Source organism: Rutidosis leptorrhynchoides, chromosome 8 (genome assembly GCF_046630445.1).
Source record: "Rutidosis leptorrhynchoides isolate AG116_Rl617_1_P2 chromosome 8, CSIRO_AGI_Rlap_v1, whole genome shotgun sequence".
Lineage (NCBI taxonomy): Eukaryota > Viridiplantae > Streptophyta > Magnoliopsida > Asterales > Asteraceae > Rutidosis > Rutidosis leptorrhynchoides.
In genome coordinates, this window is record NC_092340.1 from 87,590,548 (window position 1) to 87,615,930 (window position 25,383).

At 33.1% G+C, this 25,383-nt stretch overlaps 1 long non-coding RNA gene across 1 annotated transcript; it reads right to left on the reverse strand.

The window, feature by feature from the left end:
* Positions 1-521: 521 nt before the first annotated feature.
* On the reverse strand, positions 522-2,732 carry LOC139862630 (uncharacterized). Its single transcript, XR_011764240.1, has 3 exons — positions 1,805-2,732; positions 1,398-1,599; positions 522-1,095 (listed from the first exon to the last, which is right to left on the reverse strand). It is a non-coding gene; the product is annotated as an uncharacterized lncRNA (long non-coding RNA).
* Positions 2,733-25,383: the final 22,651 nt, after the last annotated feature.

Genomic DNA, 25,383 nt, shown 5'->3' on the forward strand with positions numbered 1-25,383 from the left:
TGGGCGGTATAGGTGCCAAAGGCACACGGGGTCAGGGTTTCTCCGCCAGATTAAACCTTTTGCCAAATGTTGGATTAGGGTCATTGTAACATATCCACATTATGCATCTCTGACTGGCGACTGCATAATGTACACATAAGTAATAATAACTTTCATGATCTAAAAGATGTACAAACTTCCCCGTTAATAATAACTTTCTTCGAGTTGTTAGGGGGCTCGTTTATAGATAGTTTTCGTTTAGATGCTTGCTTTCTTTGTGCAAGCTTTTCGTTTTCCCCGTCTTTGTGTTTTCTTTTGAAAAACGGCCTCGTATCTATATATGAGTATTCGTTTTTTCGCAAAAAAAGAAAAAGGGAAAAGATGTACAAACATATAAGCAAACCATCAATTTTTAAGATCATGGTTAGTAGTGACAATTTTTAAGATCAGGATATTTATCATAATGAATACCTGGTTAAATTTTATCTCTAATGGGACATATAAGGTAAAAAGAACAAAAACAAAAATTCAAATGGGTTAAATTTAAATGGCATAAAACATTACATGTTAATAAGAATAATCTTGTAAATATAGCGATTTTGGTCAACGCCAACCCTTCGACCTATACACATTTGATTTGTATGAGACCTGACCCAAGTCTAACCCTCTCAAACTCATCCATTTTGCTACAAACTGCATCGGGTAATTAAAGGAGTTCAATGTAATGTAACATTGTTGTTACAATTGATGTAGTGGCAACGAATTTAAACACCGACAAAAGTATAGGTTAATTCAACCGTAACCACAGCAGCCACAGTTGCGTTGTTCGGCGGCAACTGTAGGGCCACCAGCAACGGATCCGACAAAAGTAGCCACCTGTAGTCAGTCACCTAAAATCATAACGAACAAACTGAATAGGGCACAGTAAACTCAGAGTCAACGAAAAAACCTTGAAACCGTAACATAAAGAACTAAAGCAATAAATCGTAGGGAAAAAAGCGAAAATAAACCCTAACCTTTTACCGTCATCAATCGCAGATAGCAACATTACCATCGTGAGGCATAATAATACAAGGCATGAAACCCCTAGCCACGCTTCGCTGGAGGGCACTCCAGCTTCAGTTTTTAACGCATTTCAATAACAATAGTTAGTAGTCTCAATGTGCATAACATTTAATCCATGAAATTTTTTGAATATTTAAGAATAACTTGTGTCTGGTCTATTTTGCTCATTTTGACATATACATAGTAAAATCATTTGACCCATAAGTTAACCCACTTGTTTTCCACATCTAGTGGTAATACCACATCAAACATGGTTGGTTTTGGGGAAAATCATGGATTTCAATGATCTTATAAAATTCATTTTCCAACATGGATTATTAATTAACATAATGATATGATGGTAAAAAAGTCACCTTTTTGTGAGAATCACATTTCACTACAGTAGGGCTTGAACTTAAAGATGATGATGCACTCCTCTTTACTAATTTTTCATTAGACGAAGACATTAAAACATGGATTTCTGGAGTTCTCTTGTTAAGTATCACACAATCTTTATTAACGGATGTGCCATTCCTCCTGTTAAGAAATTCTTCTTAGTAGAGCAAGAACCTGCAACTGGAGTGGGTTTTGATAATAACAATCAATCATACTCTTTTGATAGTTTAAAATATATTTTGTCTGCTTTTTACAAATTGTGCAGTAAACTCATTTCATAACTGGAAAATGAAAAATATCTCTATGCTTTCAGTGGTTCATAGATAGCTGTAAGTTCTTATACCATGTACAAAATAAACGGGGTGCTTATAAGTAAAATTCCTACCTGGGTTAGCACCCTTAGCCGCTCTTTTCTGGTGAACAAAATCCATTAACGTTGTGAATATCTCGGAGTCTCCTTCGCAGGACCTGCTAGAGCTTAGGAAAAAAATTAAGGTTTTTAACCAATCTATGCCAGCTTACATGTCATAATTAATCCCCAAATCTGCTGAATTATTAGTAAAGTTGAATGAGCGAAAAGTTAAAAGAACTTTGGGCTGACCAACTTACTCAGCTTCCTTTCTTTCCAATTCAGAAGATTCTCGACAGACTTTAAACAAACTAAACAATTTCAAGATCATCGCAACCAACGAATCCACAGAAGAAAAAAACTACCTTTTTAGGCCCGAATCATAAGCCGAGGGCAACAAAAAATAACGGGGCAAACAAAAACCTGCCGACGGTATAATCAATAGAGACGTTTTTAACTCTTCTCATGGCATAAAGTACAAAAAATCAAACGACTGTAACATCAAATAATCTTTTCAATCTATTCGTAAATATCATTGTAATAAACAACGGAGCATCATTTTAAGAGAAACACAACATTTAAAAAATGAAACTGTAGTAAATCCTAAAAACAATGATGTGTTACCTCTAAAACAACAAAGTTTAACCTGAAGCCGTCTTAAGATTGTGCATAATAGTTAATATAAGTTTTACTAACAAATGAAACCTTACACATTAAGAGTAAACCTTTACAGTTAACAAAAACATACCTTAACAGTAAAGTGTTCGACGTGTGATGGTCACGGTTGGTGCGGGTATTTGTTTCTGGATGTATAACAATTTGCAGCATAAAAGTTAGACAGTCACGAATGCCCATAACAAAATCGACATAAAACATCAGAGTGCCCGCTGTAAATCCCAAAGCGATAATTGCGTAATTAATAAAAAGAGCATGTCAACAATTACAAACTTTAAACTACTATCCGTTATTCGACAAAAGAAACCTATAATCAGATTCACACAACAATGAATTTCAAAAGCCAACTATCACAGAAAGCAGAACCTATAAGCGTATACTGTCAGCCTCACTATCAACATAATCAGTAGGTGTAAGTGTAACCCATAATCCTTATTGCTTTTGCTAACATAAATAAACAAAATCAATGTAACATGATAATAAAAAAAAAAAAAACTAACCTTGGAAAGCTACTGGATTCACAAAAGATATTTGGTAGGTTCAAAAACCCAAACTTTTCAAACCTTGGCAAAGCGATGAAACAAATCGAAGCACCTCACCATGTATACACAAAATCAATGATAACACACACACATGTATACACAAATTCAAATTGCTTTCAAGGTTAGATTCGTTAACACGAAAAGAACAATAACAATAATTATATTCTGATTAATCAATCAAACCTGTTGTATGTATTTTTTTTCATCGATACGGAAATTGCTGAATGTAACTTCTTTCTCGAATGAGAATTACGTGAACGCAAATATAAAACCTGAGTAGATGCTTGATTCGATCAACCGTTCAACAGTGAATCTACAAAATCAATTATTCAGAACTGGTGATCATAAATTAACAGAACTTGAAAACTGAATTGGATGTTGCCTATAATTTTAAAGAAACCGAATTGAATTATATTAATTTTGGACGAAACCCTAACGTTTTGTCATCGATTTTAGTCGACGATTAGAGGAAGAAAGTTATGATGGACGAAACCCTAATTTTGATTTTCTCCGGTTGAGTCTTCAGCGTCGATGCATATATGTCAACATCACGACCTTCATATTAAATCAGTGTTGTTCCGAGATGGATATGGATACGGATACGGAGCGATACGCATAGATGATGTTGAATCTTTCGATTTTCATTGAATGAGAATCGTAGACATGATGATTCACAGAGAGTTTGTGATTATTATGACCCCAGACCTTATTTTGATTCAACCCCTAACTTTCCAATTCTGTTCCGTGTCGTTTTTCAGGTGTAGGGGTAGTTTGGATAATTTGATTGATGAAAATAGACATATCACGTCATGTTTAAGATTATGGGTGATGGATGGATGGATGGGATTAAAGGATGATTTCTTAATGGATGAATAAGATTTAATTTTAAGTGGACTTATCACTTATTAAGCACTTTGTTATTAGTGAAGTAGAGATAGAGATTAAAGAATTAATCAAACTTGTAGTTTTGGAAGTTAATATTATATTACTATTAATTAACTGGAGGTCTTTATTTATAGAAATTTTCTTTAATTTTGTTGTTCAGTTTTTAGAGTTTATTAATTTTTTAGTTGTTTATTAAATTTTAAGTTTTATGCTTACTTTAGTTTTTATATCGTGTTTATTTTATAATATGTATTGAAATGAAAGATTTGCCAACTTTGATGACCTTGCTAGACTAAATGTGAAACCTAAAAACATTTTTCATATCCTTATGTCTTCCGGTTATTAAAGTTTGCTTTTATTTTCCTACAGCACCCACAATGGTTGATAGATATTTTCGACAATGAAATTTGTAATTGTAATTTGTCAATTAAAGTTTTGTTACTCATTATATATGACTAATATTTTGTGACCCCAATGATAAAAAAAAAAAAATCATGGATCCGCCCCTGGTGGTGCTGGCGGTGAACAGCCGCAGCAACAACAAGGAATGGGTCAGATGATCACCGGAATAATACGAATTGCCATTATCTATTACTTTGCTTCTAAGTTTTTTTCACCATCTTCTAAACCCTCATCATCGTCTCCCGACTCCGATCCTCTTTCTCAGACCTCTAATGTGTTTAAAAAATCTGAACTTCTGGTTCGTTCACAAACCCTAATTCTTCTGATCATCACGTATCTATTATTTGTTTTGAATATATGTAATTTTTGTAATTTTGTTTAAATTTTTGAATGCACACCATACGTATGTGATACATACACATATGTATATGTAAGAATGATTTATGTTGTGGTTTTAAATATAGAGCTATTCATCGTAGTGAGTAATAGTTTTGTGAATGAAGTTAAGATCTGAAATCATCAAGTGTATTATTTATAGGTGTGCGTTATATATACGGTACATGTTTTGATGGCTTGTTAGGATTTTACTTAAACCTTAAATCGAAAAAGGTTGCATCTTTTTGAATTAGTAGCTAATTTCAATTACATGTTTAAGACACGCAAATTCGCGGAATTAAGCAAAAAAAATTGTAGTAAAATTATACATTAAGGGACTATATATGTATATTTTATTTAATTACATGATACACAATGAATATAAACAGCCATAGAAGTTGTGATGTGGTCCAGCAGTTGGTGGCCTGCCTCCTTTAAGGGAGATTAGGAGTTCGACCCCCGTTGACTACATATTAAAAACACAACTTCATCCCTGCAATGAATTATCCACCCATGACACCTTTCCCATCTCGTTTGAGGAGGTAAAAGGGAGGGGGTTTTACTTGGCCGTGTCCTTGGATCGGTTTTAAGGTTTCTTCCCGGGCAGCGATGGGGGCGGGGTTATTATCACTGCATTGACATAGTCGAAACGGGAGATGATCGCAACGGGTAGTTTAGTCCCATTCGGGAGATCCCAATCGCTGTTCAAAAAAAAATATATAAACAGCCATAAAACTTGACTAACACATCTTATCAAGTTCCAACCTAAACTCTAATTAATCTTTACAACACATAAAACTTGACAATGACCTCTTTACCACACATAAAACTTGACAAAAACCTCGTCACCGATAACTCCTACGGAAACATAAAAAAGTTGTAGACAAAATGACGTATTATAACACATTCAACGAATGGGTATGGACTGAGAGTCTGAGATGTCCAAGTTTAATTTTTATTGATAAATTCTGATAAAAAAAAAAATAATAAAAAAAAAAATGAGTAATAGTAGAAAAATCAAATGCCATATTACTAAAGAAATATGAATGATATTCTTAATCTATATTAAACATTGTAAAAAGCAACATACCATTCTTTTGTGTATAAAACACAATAACGACCGTTTCAAAATATATATAATCGAACACACTATCAACAATGCTCATAAACGATTAATGTTTGGCTAAACATAATACTAACATTTAGTTTCATACATGCATTTCAGCAAACAATTAATGTACATATAATCAAATAATAAGACATAAGATACCAGCAATTACACAAAATAAGTAAAGATAAGCCGCTTATGAGATAAGCCGCTTCTGACCAAAACAAACCTCTAACCAAAACTAAATACACATTTAAAACATTTTATAGTTATACTTAAACATACTTAAAGATCATGTAAATACTTTCAGCTGGCCACGTTACTCCGAGTGGTATTTTCAGCCTTTGCACCTAATCCATCCTAATGCCTAATCTCCCTTCAGGTATATAAGAAACATCTTCAATTCAAACATATAATTACAGAGCATTTATGTCATTAACAACTTATATATGAGTTTGAAACATGAAACTGCAAACTCATTACATCTAATTAGAGGAGGGGTGGCTGCATGACCAACTACTATAACATCCTATAAAATTGCTAAACATAAAAAAATCATCAACAGCAAACTTTTTAACCCGCATTTAGAGATCTTTTATAGGGGTGAAAAAGAAGTTGCTTAACCATATAATTCACATATATCGATTATGGAATGTAGCTCACATTATAATTAATCTTCACCATGATATATCTCCACAATAGCATGAGACTATTCGTAACGGTGTGTGGTGTCACTTGTGATGTCACTTGCCTTTTTGCACTTTTTTGATGAGTAGGATGTGTTTCTTTTTTGAGTGGAGTAATGGTGGTGTTAATTTTTAGTGTTAGTTAGGAGTATTGTAATGATGTGTTAAAATATAATTGGGTTAAGTACTAAAAAGGGGTAAAAATATTATTTTTAAAATAATAAAAAAATAATAGAAAACAAGTGACATGGGTCACTTTTGGTGTCACAATGAAACGGGTAAAGTGACATTGACGAGAAACGGGTAAAGTGACATATGGATACGGGTGAATGTGGAGTCACTTGGTGTCCACATAGGCAAGTGACGGGGTCACTTACCCCCCGATGCAAATAGTCTCATGAACACCAGGCATAGGGGTGACAGCTTTGACAAAAATGACCATGCCAAAGATAGAATCATCCATGACCCAACCTGCCCATTTTGCCATTTCAAATTAGGCTTGTTCATCTTTTTAGGTATGAAGATGAAAGTGATGAAGGAGAGAAAAAATGACAATTTTGTACTCAAATGCTTTTCACGTGACGGGACTTAACGGAATTTTTCCATGTCGGTCAGCCATAAGGACTATCTCACCAACACTTGCATACCACGGTGACTATCTCGATTAAAAAAAAAAAAAAAAAAAAACTAGGGACTTCTAAAAATTCTTAATGGTGTTACCATTCAATTTGTCCTCAATTATCTTTTCACATTTATTTAATAAAATGAAAATGTTACATAATGTATAATAGATTTTCCAACAATGATACAAACGAGGTAGGGTGCCTCGCGTTGCACATGAAGAATGTCTGCTTAACTTTTGATAATCAAAAGTAGATATAAGAAAAATAAAAAAAAATAGAAGCAAAGGAAACAGATTCGAGTGGTTAAAAAACCCAACGTTTCTCTAAGAGAAAGAGAGAAAATTGCTGACGTCATGCTGACGAATTTGGTAAGAGTAGAATAAAAATAAAATTCCAAAAAAGACAAAATTGTTAGTATAATATTCTGAGAGAGTATATGGTTTCAACTACCAGCACCCCTTTTTTTATTTTTACAACTCTTCACTTTTTTACTATCAATTGAACCCTTCAACTTTGTAATATAACTTTTCTCCCCCTTAACTATTTTATTTTTATTTAACCTTAAAAGTTGTTTAATTTTTCTCCAAAGTTTTTTAACACCCCTCTCCCTCCCCTTTTTTCAACATCAAAATAGCATGTTTTTCCTTTAACAATAACACTCCCTCCGTCCCAACTCTTTTGTCATGTTTTCACTTTCTTTTCAACTTTCACTTAAAAAAAATTTATTTGTATTATATATTATTCGATGAAATTTATATCGGTGGTTTCATTCTTGAATATACCGGTATAATAATCATCAAGTATTATATAACACATAAAAAGTAATTTAGAGTCAAAATTGGAATGAAAAGACCTCTAAAGTCAAAACTGGACAATTGAATTGAAACATAAGGAGTACAAAAATAACATAATATATAAAACATTAGGATCAGTTTGTGCGTTATGTACTCATATAAACATCTCATATCTGATAGTAATCCACCTTTTCTAGTGATGGCACCCGCAAATAACAGGCACGGATGTTTTAAACTCATGACCCGCCCGCCATGGCTTTTCTTTACCCGTCACGGCCTTAAGGGCTACGTTTTATATCTTGATAGACGTAGCCCATAAAGCCCCAATAGGTGAAGAAAAATCATGGTGGGCGAGTCTCGGATTAAAACATTTGCGCCCATTATCCGCGAGTGTCATCACTAAAAGAGATGAATTAATAATAGATATGAGATGTTTTTATAGGTACCTAATGTAAAAATAACAAATTGAATCTAATCTTTTATATATTAGTATAATTTTTGTATTATTGTTAAAGAAAAAAAAAAAGAAAAAATATTATATAGTTAAATTAATGTTGAGGGGGTAATATAAAAAATTAAAAACTTTAGAGAAAAATTGAAAAATTAAAAACATAAAGGGTAATAATAGAAAATAAAAAAGTTACAGGGGGAGAAAGTAATGATTGTATTACAAAATTGAGGGGTTCAAGTAAAAGTAAAAAAAAAAATTAAAAAGGGAAGAGTTCAAATAACAATAAGAAAATGATTAAAGTAACTCATGAAGTCTCGGCGTGTAAAGAAAAATTATGGCGGGCAAATCGCGGTTTGAAACATCCGTGCCCGTTATACTACAATTGCTTTTAACTTTTATGTTTAATACAATATAAAAGTATAGTTCTACATCAAATAGGTTACTAAGATTACATGTTCGCAAGTTTATAGATTGTGTACTTTTATGTTTAATACAGTATAAAGGCATAGTTAATGCATCAAACAAGTTACTAAAAATACATGTTTACAAGTATCCGAAATTTTCTATGTACAGACTGTGTTTGTTATTGTTTAAATTGGTGTGAAGCTGTAAATATTTTCACACTCAAGTCAATGTATGAGTTCACGTAATGATAAGTTTGTTTTCTTTTTTCGGGTTGTGTGCAAAGTTACGTTTGAGGTTCAAATTCTCATTCGTGTTTTCCATACATTGTTGTTATTACTGTTTTTGAACCTCACCTAGAATGCATAGACCACAGTGAGAAAAACATTTGCATAGAACTCAACTATTAAAATCAACTTCAATGTATTTTATACCCTACATAGTTTGATTAGAAGATACGATTATAAGATTATGGCTAATATAAATAGCTATTGTCACTACCCGAATACCGCTTATACCATCCAAATCATTCACTATCAAACTAAACACAAACTTCCTGAAAGTCTCCCTCCTGCCAATCTAACATGAGCATGAATTCCTAAGAAATTTGTGTTTAGATTGCTAGTGAATGATTCGGATGGTACAAGGACTACAAGCAGTATTTAAGTAGTGGCAATAGCTATTTAAATTAGCAATTAGCTTATTTCCCTATCCTCCAATCAAACTATGTAGGCGGTAAAAAACATTGAATCTAATTTTAATAGTTGAGATCTATGTATATGTTTTGCTCAATGTGGTCTTTGCATTGTGGCTGAGGGCTAAAGTAGTAATAATAACAACTTATGTTACTGTAAAGAAGAGAAAATACGAAAGGAAACTTGAGCCTCAAACGTAACTTTGCACCCAACGTGAAAAAAGAAAACAAATAAACATACCACTACGTGTGCTCATACAATGACTTAAATGTGAACATTTAGAGCTTCGCAGCAATTGAAACATTAACAAAAACACAATCTATATACAAAACATTTCAAATACTTAGCAAACATGTAATCTTAGTGTGCGTTTGATAAAACGGAATGATTTGGCGCTAAATGGTTCATAATCCGGATGATTCAAAGATTCTGAATGAAATTACTTCAGAATGAAAATAACTTTCTTGATGATAATTTTGAACGAAATAATGTGAATGATATAAAATTAATCATTTAACTTTCACAACCTTTGACATGAATAAAAGCTATAATATAGTTGTTCAATAAGTGTTCTTAATATAATTTAAAGGGCATATTACATAAAACTTATGTGCTTAATGGTCAAGAGATAGATCCAGCACTGAATGATGATTTAACATCTGTCATTCAGAGGTCAGAAACAAACGCATTGAATGTTGAATGGTTCACCATTCAACGTTGAACCATTCAATTAAGAGGTAAACAAACGCACCCTTAGTAACATGTTTGATGCAATAACTATACTTTTATACTGTATTATAATGTATTAAACATAAAAGTTAAAAGCAGTTGTAGTATAACAAATCCTAGCATACGAACCATAATAATTGTCTACTCAACTCAAACTAATATAGCTCGCAACTTGAAACCCCCGATATCAACTTGATACCTCCGATATCAACTTGAAGCGACCCATAAAATCAATACCTAAAAACGAGAATTTTTGTGAAAAAAGCCATTTTTTCAGCTAATTCCTAGTCCTACACAAATCCGATATAATGCCTTATGGCATAACCATTGGAAAGTTTAGCCTCCCACCTTTTTATTGACAACTTATTTGTTAAAAACGAAGTTATGGCTTGAAAGTAATGGCTTGCCAAAAAACAGCTCCACAAAACTGACAAAAAAAAAAGATGAACAGCTTGTTGTCTGCACCGTAGATTTCAGCCCGCAGAGTACCAGACTCCCCTTGTGACGACTATTTAAAACCTGTCTAAAGTCAACAACACCATATAAATCATATACTAATTTTGAAGCTTGTCGGGAATAATTTCTAACCTGAATATTAGTTTTCATCAAACATTAACCATTTTAAACCTTGTTGGTGCCTATCGCTATTTGTTAATAAACACAACTTTTAGTTATCAAGTTTGGTCTTTTCGGGCCGTTACAATTTGACACATAATAGTATCCAAAAATATGTTACCTGAACATAGACATCACCTTTAACATATTCAGTGACACCATAGTTGTATGTCACCTCGAGCATACAAATTTATTTTCGTGTCCATATCCCATCAAGGCAACAACATACTATAAAAACAAAATAAGTACACGTTACAACTCAAATAAATCAAAGTGAAAAACAAAATCGGTATACATTACGACTCAAATAAATAAGAGTAAATGTAAATGGATCGATTGCATAATTTATACTAGCGTAATAGCCTATACTTCAAATAGTTATGATCTAAGTCATCATAGTCGCCATCTGTAAGTCCACTTTGAGAGAGGTAGATAAAAATAGTATGTGCCTTCAATTAAGGCTGATCCAAATCTATTTTAAATATCAAATATAAAATGTCATTTGCTTAAACATATACTACACCATATGAACTATTTTGCCTACATGAAACAATTTCATAGCTAACTTTTCTAATACTTATCATTTCTTCTTTCATGGATTAGATTAGTTTCGGAAAGCCACATTAGTAGCTTGATCAATTTTGTGAGTTTTCGTATAAGAAAATCACTATAATACATCTAAGTTTCTGTTTTACACGCATGTTATTGTTCTTCTATTGCAAATTACAAGTGGAAGCTAGATAATTGTTTACACATACCCTTTTACCGGATGGCTTGTCTTGTGGGGCACCACCTATCACATACCTCGGAAGAAACAAAAAAAAATATGTTAATAATCTAAAAAGACTAACTTGAAAGTTAAACGGAAAAAATTTATGAACAAAGACTTGAAGTCAAGTGCATGCGTACGTGTCGTTCCGAGCAATGTGTTAGTTTTCTTAAGAAACACTGGTTTCGTTTTCTACTAGGAACCCGTATAATGTTAATAATAGTAAACCTGTATAATGATAATAATAGTAAAGCACAATACCTTACGTCAGTTTAAAATATGACTACTAGTGACAAGACAGATGCGGAGCGCATCTTTTATGGCACTAGTTTATATAAGATAAAAAAAAATCAACTATTTAGAACAACTAGTGGTTTGGATCAACCTGTTACGAAAACACACGCCCTACTATAGCTTGCTTCTTTAGTTCTTGTGACAATGTTCCTAGCTTTATCTCTATAAGCTTTACCTGTTCAACTAATCACGTAAATATCCAAAAGAACAAAACATTCACATAGATTATTGAAAACAAAAGTTGTTGCATATTATTACCTCAAACTCTTTCCCTTCATGATACCAACTCAGTTAACCATGTGATGTCAACTTTGGCTTGGTCTGGTATTTGAAAAATGCATCAAGTATTTGAAAAATGCATCAAGTACCTGCACAAAAGTGACGACAACAACCGTAGAAACCACCGACACATATAAAACAGTAAAAAATCACAAAATACAAAAGTATACAACAGTGAATGGTAATTGAATAGAGCAAAGTTGTTGCAGTAAGAAAACCTGATAATCAACAATATATCCATCTTTCCTATTTTTGGTTGCATTGTCTTACTGTCCTCCTTTTCGATGTAAGCCTGAGAACAAATGCAAGAAAAGGTTCACCAGGATAGGAAGTTGCATAAACATATAATAATAAATAATAAATAACATTTCAGCACTAGTTATTCAGTCATAGATTTTTTTTTTTTTTTGTAAGTGAGGAAACCCTCCTATGAACGAGCACATTGGCTCCCCATAGAAGGTAAAACCTCGGATAATCAAGTCCCCCGAGCGCTCGGGACCTGGTACCGGGTGAATTGCGCATTATGCGCACCCTCTTGTCACCGTTCAGAGACATGTTTAGTATACAATTTTGATTGTGATTTCTCATATACAATTATAAGAAACCGTCTGGTCTTGTACTTGTCTGCTGTAGTTCAGAAATGTTCATCCGTTGCTGATACTGAAAAGAAATGATATACTACAAATAAATTAGGACCGAATGAAGAATGGCATAAAAATCATCATACAAATGTCAGATTATATAACCTTTTTCTTTTTAATAAAGATTAGAGATGCCACCGTTATCTTTTTGTTGGGCATCTTGTTCTTTTTCCTCTGAATATGAATATGAATATGAATATGAATATGAACTGGCTTTCTTGTTTGACGCTGCATTGGCAGCAACATCTTCATTCTTATCGTTTTCCTGAACAATTGCAAATAAAAGTCGCCGCCTGTGGTCAGAAGTAGAAGACGAACGGAAAAGTCGCCGGCGATAAAAAGCAAGGCAGCCAACCACCCTAACAACGCAAAAAACGAGAAAGAAGAGGAACTTACCAAAGAACCCACGGAAAACATAAAACGCCACGATTAACCGGCGTTTTCACCGCCTGTCGCCGGAGGTAAGAAGGAAACAAACACCAAATCCAACGAAACTCCATGAAATCAGGCAAGAATGACAGATCCGGTAAAGAGAAAGAAAAAACAGTAAAGGAGACGGTCATCGGAGCTCCGGCAGGTTGCCGAAGCCAGGAAGCGCCGCCGGAAGTTTTAGGGTTACGGTGGTGGTTAAGTGTAGTGAGACGTAAGAGGGAAAAGTAGAGAAAATAAAAAATGAAAAACCACTCCCTAAATTTAGGGTTCCTCAATAAAAAAAAACGCGGTAGATAGGTAATACTAGTATATGTTTGTCTTTGTAGTGAGTCTGGATGAAAGTAGCCGGAGCTGGAGCTTATGAGATAGAGATAGAGCTGAAGCTGGAGTTTATTTTTTAAGTGGATAGCTGGAAGCATATTATTTTTTATAAGTGTTTGGTAAACTAGCTGGAGCCTATTTTCCAGTTCATAAGCTCTACTTTTTTCATAAGCTACTAAAAGTAGTTTATTTTTTTAGAGCTTATGATTTTTATAAGCTCTACTTTTTTTCTCTATCAAACGAAACTTATGACTTGGAGCTTATTAAAATCATAAGCTCAAGCTCCTATGAGCTCCTATAAGCTCCCATAAGTTCCAACAAGCTCGTCACCCAAACACACCCCTAGTCACAAAAATTTAGGGTTCCTTCGGTTGGAAGGATTTGAAAAAATTTGCATTTTGAATTCTCTAAAATCTGTTGGATCATTTTAACTGGGAAAGAATTCCAAAAATCTAATACTCCTCTTTAAAAAAAAATAATTAAAAATTGATTTAAGATATAATGATGAACTGTCTAATTTATTATTAATCTTTTAATTTAATATCGTTATAAAAGATAATTAATAAATTAATTGATATATTTAAAGGTAAATTTATAAAATAAAAGAAACATAATTAAAATTTTAATAATATTTAATGGTTATTTAGAGAAAAAAATAATAATTTTAAAAACGAAAAAAATGTGAACTATTATGTGACTAAGGGAGTATAATATAGTTTTAAAAGACACGAGTTACTCTGTCATTTGTAAATCTCAGTTTGCGTGAAAATTTCATAGATCAAAGTGGACACGATTACCCTTCCATTTTACAAACTCTCATCATTCATTTTCATTCAGAAAATTGTGAAACTCTTCCTCAAGCTTTTCTTCATGGGTGATTGCTACCAATTCAGAATTAAATCTTCTCCATCAAACGTCAGGTAAGACCACTCCCTATAGTCAATTACCCGCTCATTACCCGCTAGTTATCTGTCATTACCCGTAATGAACCATAGGCACAGATTAGTTATCCACCTTAGTTACCCGCACTCACCGTGGATTTAATGGAAGTATATATGTTAGTTATAGCAATTGTGGGTCCCAATGGCTTTTTATTGTTTGGATTTGATACTTTATTGCTTGTACATTGTATATTAAGAGGAGTATTATTTTAGCCATTATAGGAAGTGTTTAGTTATGGGTTAGTTATAGAATATTGGTGTTGATGTGGCGCTGATGTGAAAGGTTAAGAGGATGAATAGTTTAGTTACGATAGAGAGTGGCCTAAGTTTCAAATTTTAATATGTGCTAATTCTTAATCGATTTTTGCTTCTATATCTATCATCTTTCAGTGTGATGACTCGGATTTTTCCGACTACTTGATTATACTATTTATATTATTTAATAATTTTGACATGATAAGCAATGAATTTTAATAAGTCTTGAACCTCCGGAAAGAATTTTATATAAGCAGTTGACCACCATTTTATTCCTACTATTCACGAACGTCATAACTTGTATTAATTATATATATGTGTATATATACATATATTTAACTTGAAAATATGATAATTAAATATCTCATTAAGTATATTAACAAAGTATTATATATATATTTTCATACTACTAATTTAAAGAGTTTTTGAACAATATATATGTTAATATTTAAACGACGTAATTAACTTAAATTAAAATGTATTTACATACAATGTATTACGAGTGTAAATACATCCTTACAAGTATTGAATACACTTTATAATATATCAATACATATAAAGGATAGCTATACTCGTATTTCCGTTCAATTTTCTCATGAATTCTACTCGCATTCATACGGTATTTTTACCCGTATTATACACAGCTTCTAGAAGTATTTACTATTGGTATATACCAATAGAAATCTGCAATTATTTGTGTAATATGTCATCCATGACCTAATCAATTTAATATGTCATCCATGACTTAATACATTTTAACTTATCTTAGATATTTTCAATAAAAACCAAATTTTCAAGCCTATAAATAAGCACCATTTCTAACTCATTTTTACACACACTTGCAAAAACTCTCTCAAGTTTTGTTCTACTACTTCTTTCCAACAACTTTACATTCTAAACTTGAGGTAAAAACTCTACTTTAACTCTTGTTCAATTCATATGTTTATAGCTATCTATATAAGAGTTTATAAACTAGAGCATATTTAGTTGATTTAAAACTTGTTTGAAAAACTAATCTAATCTTTCTAACTTAACTCTAATAACACTTATTTATATGTATTATGATGTTATGTTAAGTTAATATAAGAACTTATAACTTGTACATATGAAGAACACCTTGAAACTTAACATATATCCTTTAATCTCCATTCGGTAAAAAGCGGGCTGTTTTGGGTTAGAAATTAAAAACCTATCTTAGACTTTGAGTTCGAGGCTAAGACTTTGAAAATATGTTAATATATGTAAATAAGACTTCCAGTATTTTTTTCATGATTTTAGACAAAGTGGAAGTATTTTATCAAAAATCATATATTGGGTGGATGCCGGGATTTTTCCAAATCTGTCCACCGACACAAAAAGAGGGTAAAGCTCTAAAAATTTCTACTTGGGATGAACTTTTCAAATTGGTTTTGTAAAATTTAATTCTTAAGAAATTCATAACAATTTGATTCACTTTAAACGGAATTGTAATGAATATTTGACGAGCAAAACAAAATCTGCTAAAATTAACGTTGTATGGACGAAATTTATATTATAAAAACTATATTAACCATATCCTTGTTAACTTTTCCTATATCCTATATATATTTGTACATGTTATCATTAGTATAACAAAATATTATAATCTTGGTTAATTCCGAGATTGTATATATATAATAATCTTGGTACGTTCCATGACAATACGTGCACAATACGTTTTGATAAATCCTAAGACAATACGTACACAATACGTCTTAGTTAATTCTAAGACAATAAGTATACAATACGTCTCTGGATTGATGCAAGACAATACGTACACAATACGCCGTGGGGTAATTCTAAGATTATATATATATATATATATATATATATATATATATATATATATATATATATATATATATATATATATATATATATATATATATATATTCCGATTATTGGACTACTAACTTGACAACTTAAATAATCACATGTGATTGAAAATATAAACTTAAATAATCACATGTGATTGAAAATATAAACTTAAACAATCACATGTGATTGAATATATGATATGAACTTGCTATATTAATTTTGTTCACATGTTTTATTATCTGAATCGTTATTATTATTATAGGTTCGTAAATCCAAGGACGACGACCATATTTTTAATAAGTTGAAAACTTATTATTAATATACTTTTACTACCGTGAGTATATAGTCCCATTTTTAAACTCTACAAATATTTTGGGATGAGAATACATGCATTTTATGTTTTACGCCATGGACACAAGTACTTAAAATATATTCTACGTTGAGTTGTACCACTTTGCATATTTTTCCCTAATAGCTTGGTAACTAATATTTACATGTTGTAAGAGCATGTAAGCGCGAACCTATTGATAGATCTATCGGGTTTGACAACCCCAACCAGGCTAGTCGCTCTAGTATCGTAAACGGTTGCATAGTACTTCGTTTTTACTACACTTGGTACAGTGTAGGGAGATTTCATAATAAAGGGAATATGCCACATTAATGGTTAAGTATGGTTACCGAAGCGCTCAACAACTTATAGAATATCTTTATTGAAATGTTTGTAACTATGAAATCTTGTGGTCTATATTTATATCGATGCTAGCTTTAAACCTATATATCTCACCAACCTTTTTGTTGACTGTTTAAGCATGTTTATTCTCAGGTCCTTAAGAAAGTCTTCCTGCAATGTCCCGTTCATATTGATTATAAACGTTCCATATTAATTGATTTTGTCACGAGGTTTTGACCTCTATATGAGACGTTTTTCAAAGACTGCATTCATTTTTAAAACAACCATAACCTTTATTTTATCTATAAAGGTTTTAAAAAAAAACATTACGTAGATTATCAAATAATGATAATCTAAAATATACCGTTTACACACGACCATTACATAATGGTTTACAATAAGAATATATTACATCAAAAATAAGTTTCTTGAATGCAGTTTTTACATAATATCATACAAGCATGGACTCCAAATCTTGTCCTTATTTTAGTATGCAACAACGGAAGCTTTTAATAATCACCTGAGAATAAACATGCTTAAAACGTCAACAAAAATGTTGGTGAGTTATAGGTTTAACCTATATACTATCAAATCATAATAATAGACCACAAGATTTCATATTTCAATATACATCCCATATATAGAAATAAAAATCATTCATATGGTGAACACCTGGTAACCGACATTAACAAGATGCATATAAGAATATCCCCTATCATTCCGGGAAATCCTTCAGACATGATAAAAACGAATTCGAAGTACTAAAGCATCTGGTACTTTGGATGGGGTTCGTTAGGCCCAATAGATCTATATTTAGGATTCGCGTCAATTAGTAGATCGGTTTACTAATTCTTAGGTTATCAAGCAAAAGGGGCATATTCGGCTTCGATCATTCACCCATATAATGTAGTTTCAATTACTTGTGTCTATTTCATAAAACATTTATAAAACTGCATGTATTCTCATCCCAAAATATTAGATTTTAAAAGTGGGACTATAACTCACATTCACAGATTTTTACTTCGTCGGGAAGTAAGACTTGGCCACTGGTCGATTCACGAACCTATAACAAATATGTACATATATATCAAAGTATGTTCAAAATATATTTACAACATTTTTAATACGTTTTACTGTTTTAAGTTTATTAAGTCAGCTGTCCTTGTTAGTAACCTACAACTAGTTGTCCATAATTAGATGTACAGGAATAAATCGATATATATTATCTTGAATCAATCCACGACCCAGTATATACACGTCTCAGGCTAGATCACAACTCAAAGTATATATATTTTTAGAATCAACCTCAACCCTGTATAGCTAACTCCAACATTACTGCATATAGAGTGTCTATGGTTGTTCCAAATAACATATATACATGGGTCGATATGATATGTCAAAACATTTGCATACGTGTCTATGGTATCCCAAGACTACATAATATATTAGAATACATGTATAAAACAATATGAGTTAGCTAGGATAAGATTAATATAGATTTGTTACCAATTTTCACGTAGCTACAACAAGCAAAAATAACCAATCTTGTTTTACCCATACCTTCTTCGTTTAAAATCCGTTTTGAGTGAATCCAATTGCTATGGTTTCATATTGAACTTAAGTTTATGAATATATATAGAAAAAGTATAAGTTTATAGTCGGAATTACAGGTTACAAGTCATTTTTGTAAAGGTAGTCATTTCAGTCGAAAGAACGACGTTTAGATGACCATTTTGGAAAACATACTTCCACTTTGAGTTTAACCATGATTTTTGGATATAGTTTCATGTTCATAAGAAAAATCATTTTTGCCAGAAGAACAACTTTTAAATCAAAGTTTATCATAGTTTTTAATTAACTAACCCAAAACAGCCCGCGGTGTTACTACGACGGCGTATATCCGGTTTTACGGTGTTTTTCGTGTTTTCCGGTTTTAAATCATTAAGTTAGCATATCATATAGATATAGAACATGTGTTTAGTTAATTTTAAAAGTCAAGCTAGAAGGATTAACTTTGTTTGCGAACAAGTTTAGAATTAACTAAACTATGTTCTAGTGATTTCAAGTTTAAACCTTCGAATAAGGTAGTTTTATATATATATGAATCGAATGATGTTATGAACATCATTACTATCTCAGGTTTTGTGGATAAACCTACTGGAAATGAGAAAAATAGATCTAGCTTCAAAGGATCCTTGGATGGCTTGAAAGTTCTTGAAGCAGAATCATGACACGAAAACAAGTTCAAGTAAGATTTTCACTCGAAATAAGATTGGTATAGTTATAGAAATTGAATCAAAGTTTGAATATGAGTATTACCTTGTATTAGAAAGATATATTACTGTAAATAAAAAAGATTTCTTGAGGTTGGATGATCACTTTACAAGATTGGAAGTAAGCTAGCAAACTTGGAAGTATTCTTGATTTTATGAAACTAGAACTTATAGAATTTATGAAGAACACTTAGAACTTGAAGATAGAACTTGAGAGAGATCAATTAGATGAAGAAAATTGAAGAATGAAAGTGTTTGTAGGTGTTTTTGGTCATTGGTATATGGATTAGATATAAAGGATGTGTAATTTTGTTTACATGTAAATAAGTCATGAATGATTACCCATATTGTTGTAATTTTATGAGATATTTCATGCTAGTTGCCAAATGATGGTTCCCACATGTGTTAGGTGACTCACATGGGCTGCTAAGAGCTGATCATTGGAGTGTATATACCAATAGTACATACATCTAAAAGCTGTGTATTGTACGAGTACGAATACGAGTGCATACGAGTAGAATTGTTGATGGAACTGAACGAGGATGTAATTGTAAGAATTTTTGTTAAGTAGAAGTATTTTGATAAGTGTCTTGAAGTCTTTCAAAAGTGTATGAATACATATTAAAACACTACATGTAAATACATTTTAACTGAGTCGTTAAGTCATCGTTAGTCGTTACATGTATATGTTGTTTTGAAACCTTTAGGTTAACGGTCTTGTTAAATGTTATTAACCCATTGTTTATTATATCTAAAGAGATGTTAAATTATTACATTATCATGATATTATAATATATTAATATATCTTAGTATGATATATATACAGTTAAATATTGTTACAACGATAATCGTTACATATATGCCTCGTTTCGAAATCCTTAAGTTAGTAGTCCTGTTTTTACATATGTAGTTCATTATTAATATAATTAATGATATGTTTACTTATCATAATACCATGTTAACTATATATATATCCATATATATGTCATCATATAGTTTTTACAAGTTTTAACGTTCTTGAATCACCGGTCAACTTGGGTGGTCAAATGTCTATATAAAACATATTTCAATTAATCAAGTCTTAACAAGTTTGATTGCTTAACATGTTGGAAACACTTAATCATGTAAATAACAATTTCATTTAATATATATAAACATGGAAAAGTTCGGGTCACTACACTTCCGCTGTCGCATTATCTGAGCAAGCTTTGCATGGAGTCTCATGCTTTTGTTTAAAAGAGGGTTGCATTCAATAAAACTTTGGTCATGTATTATATTCAGCGTCACCTTTGTAATATTTGAAAATCGATGTATCATGGGGATTATTTTGTAAATAATCGCCCATATGTTTAAAACTCGTATTATGTATAATAATGATGTGCTTTTTATGAAACGAATGTAATATTTTCTAAAACGTATCATATAGAGGTCAATTACCTCGCTATGGGACCAATGAATAACGTACTGCATTTATAGTAATATGGACGGGTCGTTTCAGTTGGTATCAGAGCAGAGGTATTAGCAAACCAGAAATTGCATTAGTGTGTCTGACCGGTATTTGTTAGGATGCATTAGTGAGTCTGGACTTTGACCAAACTTGTTTTTGAAAACCATCGCTTATCATTTTTGGTCGAAAATTGAATATTATAACATATAAATATTATGTGATATATTTCTAATGTGGTAGTTAATGTGTGATAGATGTCTACTTCTAGCACCAATCTCATTATCACATTCAGCGACTCTGAAGAGGAATCTCCAGTAAAAGTACCAATCATTGACTTATCTGATAACCACGATGACTCGAAGAAAGATGTATCAATCATCTATATAACTGATGACGATGATGACCTAGAGTGGGATGCATTTTGGGAAGATTCATAAATTCCAGAAGAACCATAAGTGAAAGAACCTGAAAACGATCCGGAGGCGGAGGAGGAAGTCAAAGAAATTTCTTAACAAGATTGGAATAACGCAACAGGGGAAGTTAAACTTTCTATTGTAGTAGGGCTTGAGAACCGACACCTTTTACCACCAAACCACCCTTACCATATAAATCTCCCTGATAATCCCACCAAGATACCAAGTACCTCCAACCCACGACCAACAACAAAATACACTGTACGTCTATCCCTCATTCCACCTAAACAAATTGATTCACCACAACTAAAAGGCCCCGTCGTTTTTGAATCACCTCCCGCTATGATAACATTTCACGCCATGTATAATATTATGTAGCGTGCTTTATTTTATCATACATATGTATTATGTAAAATAAACCTATGTGAAATACTGGTATTGTATTGTTATATCATGAATAAGCGTGAAATGATTATGTGATTTTACTTTAAATTTTTCATAATAGAATATTATCTAGATTGTAGTAGTTTATTTTTGTACTAAGCTATTAAGTATGAACTTTAACGGGTAGGTAATACCCTAGAAATAATTATAAAATGCTAATAAGAAGAAAATGCTTTTATAATAATTGGTTCATATTATTAATATGCCATGATGTACCATTAATTACTCACTACATCTATAATATTCTATGTGGTTAATTATCTTATATGTTTATTGAAGAAACAAGGCTCGATTAAACCGAATGACGGAACAAGAAATTGAGGAGCTTATCAACCAACGCGTAAACGACCGTATGTTTTGGGTCGAAGCGGCAAGAGCATCAGCAAATAACACCAACCCTCATGTTGGATGCACATATAAAGCATTTCAAGGTTGCAAACCTTCATCATTCAGCGGAACAGAAGGACCAGTCGATTTAACCCGATGGTTCGAAAAGCTCGAGTCCGTATTTAAAATTAGTGGTTGTGCGGAAGGGGATAAGACAAAGTATGCTTCATGCACATTACAAGATGGTGCACTTACATAGTGGAAAAACTATGTAAAAGTTGTAGGGGGCGATGAAGCATATGATACTCCTTGGGAGGAGTTGAAAAATATGCTAATCACTGAATACTGCCCAAGAAATGAGGTTAGGAAGATGGAAACCGAGCTACAAAATCTGAAAGTTGTTGGCACAGAACTTACCAACTATAACAGGGGAGTCATGGAATTAGCCTTGTTATGTCCTGAATTGGTACCAACGGAAGAGCGAAAGATTGAATTGTACAAAGATGGTCTGCCAAAGAACATCAAGGCCAATGTTACATCATCCAAACCCAAGACAATTCATGAAGCTATAACCATGGTAAATGAGCTAATGGATCAGATCATCCTGGATAAGAACGCATTAAATACCGATGCCAAGGTATCGGATAACAAAAGAAAGTGGGATGGAAACCGTGATCGAGGTCACCAGCAACAATCTCTTAAGAAACAGGAAACCATGCAAGGTACGGGTAGTGGTTCAAGCTCGAGTTACAAAGGGCATAATCCCTTATGTAACAGATGCCACAAACATCACACTAGTTTTTGTAATGTGGGGTGCAACAAATGTAATCGAAGGGGTCATCTTGCTGAAGATTGTTGGGTTCCCGTTACAAATACAAATGGCACCAAGACTCCTGCCACCAATACAAATAGAACTGCCTTGGCTACTGTTACTTGTTACGGGTGTGGGAAACAAGGTCATATTAAGAGCCAGTGCCTGAATCCAGAGAAGAATAACGGACCTGCACGGGGAAGATCATTTGTTATTAATGCTAGAGAGGCGTGTGAAGACCCGGAGCTTGTTACGGGTACGTTTACCATTAATGACTTATCTGCATCTATTATATTTGATACTGGTGCCGATAGAAGTTACATGTGTAGAGACTTTTACGCTAAATTGAATTGTTCATCATTACCTCTAGATACTAAGTACATGATTGAGTTAGCTAATAGTAAACTAATTAAAGCCGATAAAATTTACCGTGATTGTAAAATAAATTTAGCCGGAGAAACGTTTAAAATTGATTTGATACCCGTAGAATTAAGAAGTTTTGATGTAATAGTCGGCATGGACTCGATGTCCAAAATAGGAGCTGAAGTTGTGTGTGCCAAGAAGGCAATTCGCATTCCCCGTAAGGATAAAACGGAAGTAATGATTTATGGAGAGAAGGGTAACTCAAACCTAAAAATCATTAGCTGCTTGAAAGTCCAAAAGTGCTTGAAGAAAGGGTGCTATGCTATCCTAGCACATGTTAATAAAGTCGAAACGAAAGAAAAAGAGAAGAGCATCAACGACGTGCCTGTGGCAAGAGATTTTCCTGAAGTCTTTCCGGAAGAGTTGCCGGGATTACCTCCATTTAGATCTGTAGAATTTCAAATAGATCTAGTACCAGGAGCTTCACCAGTGGCTCGTGCTACATACAGACTTGCACCGTCTGAGATGAAAGAGTTACAAAGCCAGTTACAAGAATTACTGGACCGTGGATTCATTCGACAGAGCACTTCACCGTGGGGAGCTTCGATTTTATTCGTCAAGAAGAAATATGGATCCTTTCGAATGTGTATAGATTATCGCGAATTAAACAAGTTAACTATCAAGAATCGGTACCCATTACCGAGAATTGATGACTTGTTTGATCAGCTGCAAGGATCGCGTGTTTACTTCAAAATTGACCTAAGATCGGGTTACGGTCATTATGAATTTTGAAAACCGCATTTCGGACACGCTACGGTCATTATGAATTTTTAGTCATGCCGTTCGGGCTGACAAATGCACCAGCTGTATTCATGGACCTCATGAATAGGGTGTGCAGTCCATACTTAGATAAGTTTGTTATCGTCTTTATTGGTGACATTCTTGTTTATTCTAAGAATGAAGTAGAACATGAACAACATTTAAGGTTGGTGCTGGAACTGTTAAAGAAAGAACAGTTATACGCAAACTTTTCCAAGTGCGCCTTTTGGCTGAAGGAAGTACAGTTCCTTGGTCACATTGTCAGTAGTGAAGGAATTCAGGTTGATCCAGCGAAGGTCGAAGCCATTGAAAAATGGGATACCTCAAAGACTCCAACGTAAATACGCCAATTTTTGGGTCTTGATGGCTATTACAGAAGGTTTATTCAAGAAACCATTGACAGCATTAACACACAAAGGGAAGAAGTACGAATGGACTTCTGAGCAGGAAGCCGCATTTCAATTATTGAAGAAGAAGTTGACTACATCGCCTATTCTATCATTACCTGAAGGAAACGATGATTTTGTAATTTATTGTGACGCTTCGCGAAAAGGTTTTGGTTGTGTCCTTATGCAATGAAAGAAGGTTATTGCATATGCATCCCGACAACTGAAGATTCATGAATAAAATTATACGACTCATGATCTAAAATTGGGAGCAGTGATGTTTGCATTAAAGATTTGGAGACACTACTTGTACGGGGTTAAATGTACTGTGTATACCGATCATAAAAGCCTTCAACATATCTTCAACCAAAAACAACTGAACATGAGGCAACGTAGGTGGGTTGAGCTGATAAATAACTATGATTATGAAATTAGCTATCATCCCGGGAAAGCAAATGTAGTACCAGACGCTTTAAGTAGGAAAGAAAGAGAGCCGATTCGAGTACGAGCAATGAATATGAAGATTCGTACGAACCTCACTACACAAATTAAGGAGGCTCAACAAGGATCTCTTTCTGAAGAAAACTTTGGAAATGAGATGCTTAAAGGGTTAGATAAACAACTTGTTACACGAGAGGACGGAACCCGATACTTCGCTGAATGTATTTGGGTACCGAAGTTTAAAGGGTTAAGAAAATTAGTTTTGGATGAGGCACATAAGACGAGATACTCGATACATTCCGGAGCTAGAAAGATGTATCAAGATCTTAAGGCACACTTTTGGTGGCCAAATTTGAAAGCTGATATTGCAACGTACATCGGAGAATGTTTGACTTGCTCCAAAGTCAAGGCGGAACATCAGAAACCGTCAGGTCTGCTTCAACAACTAGAAATCCCGAAATGGAAATGGGA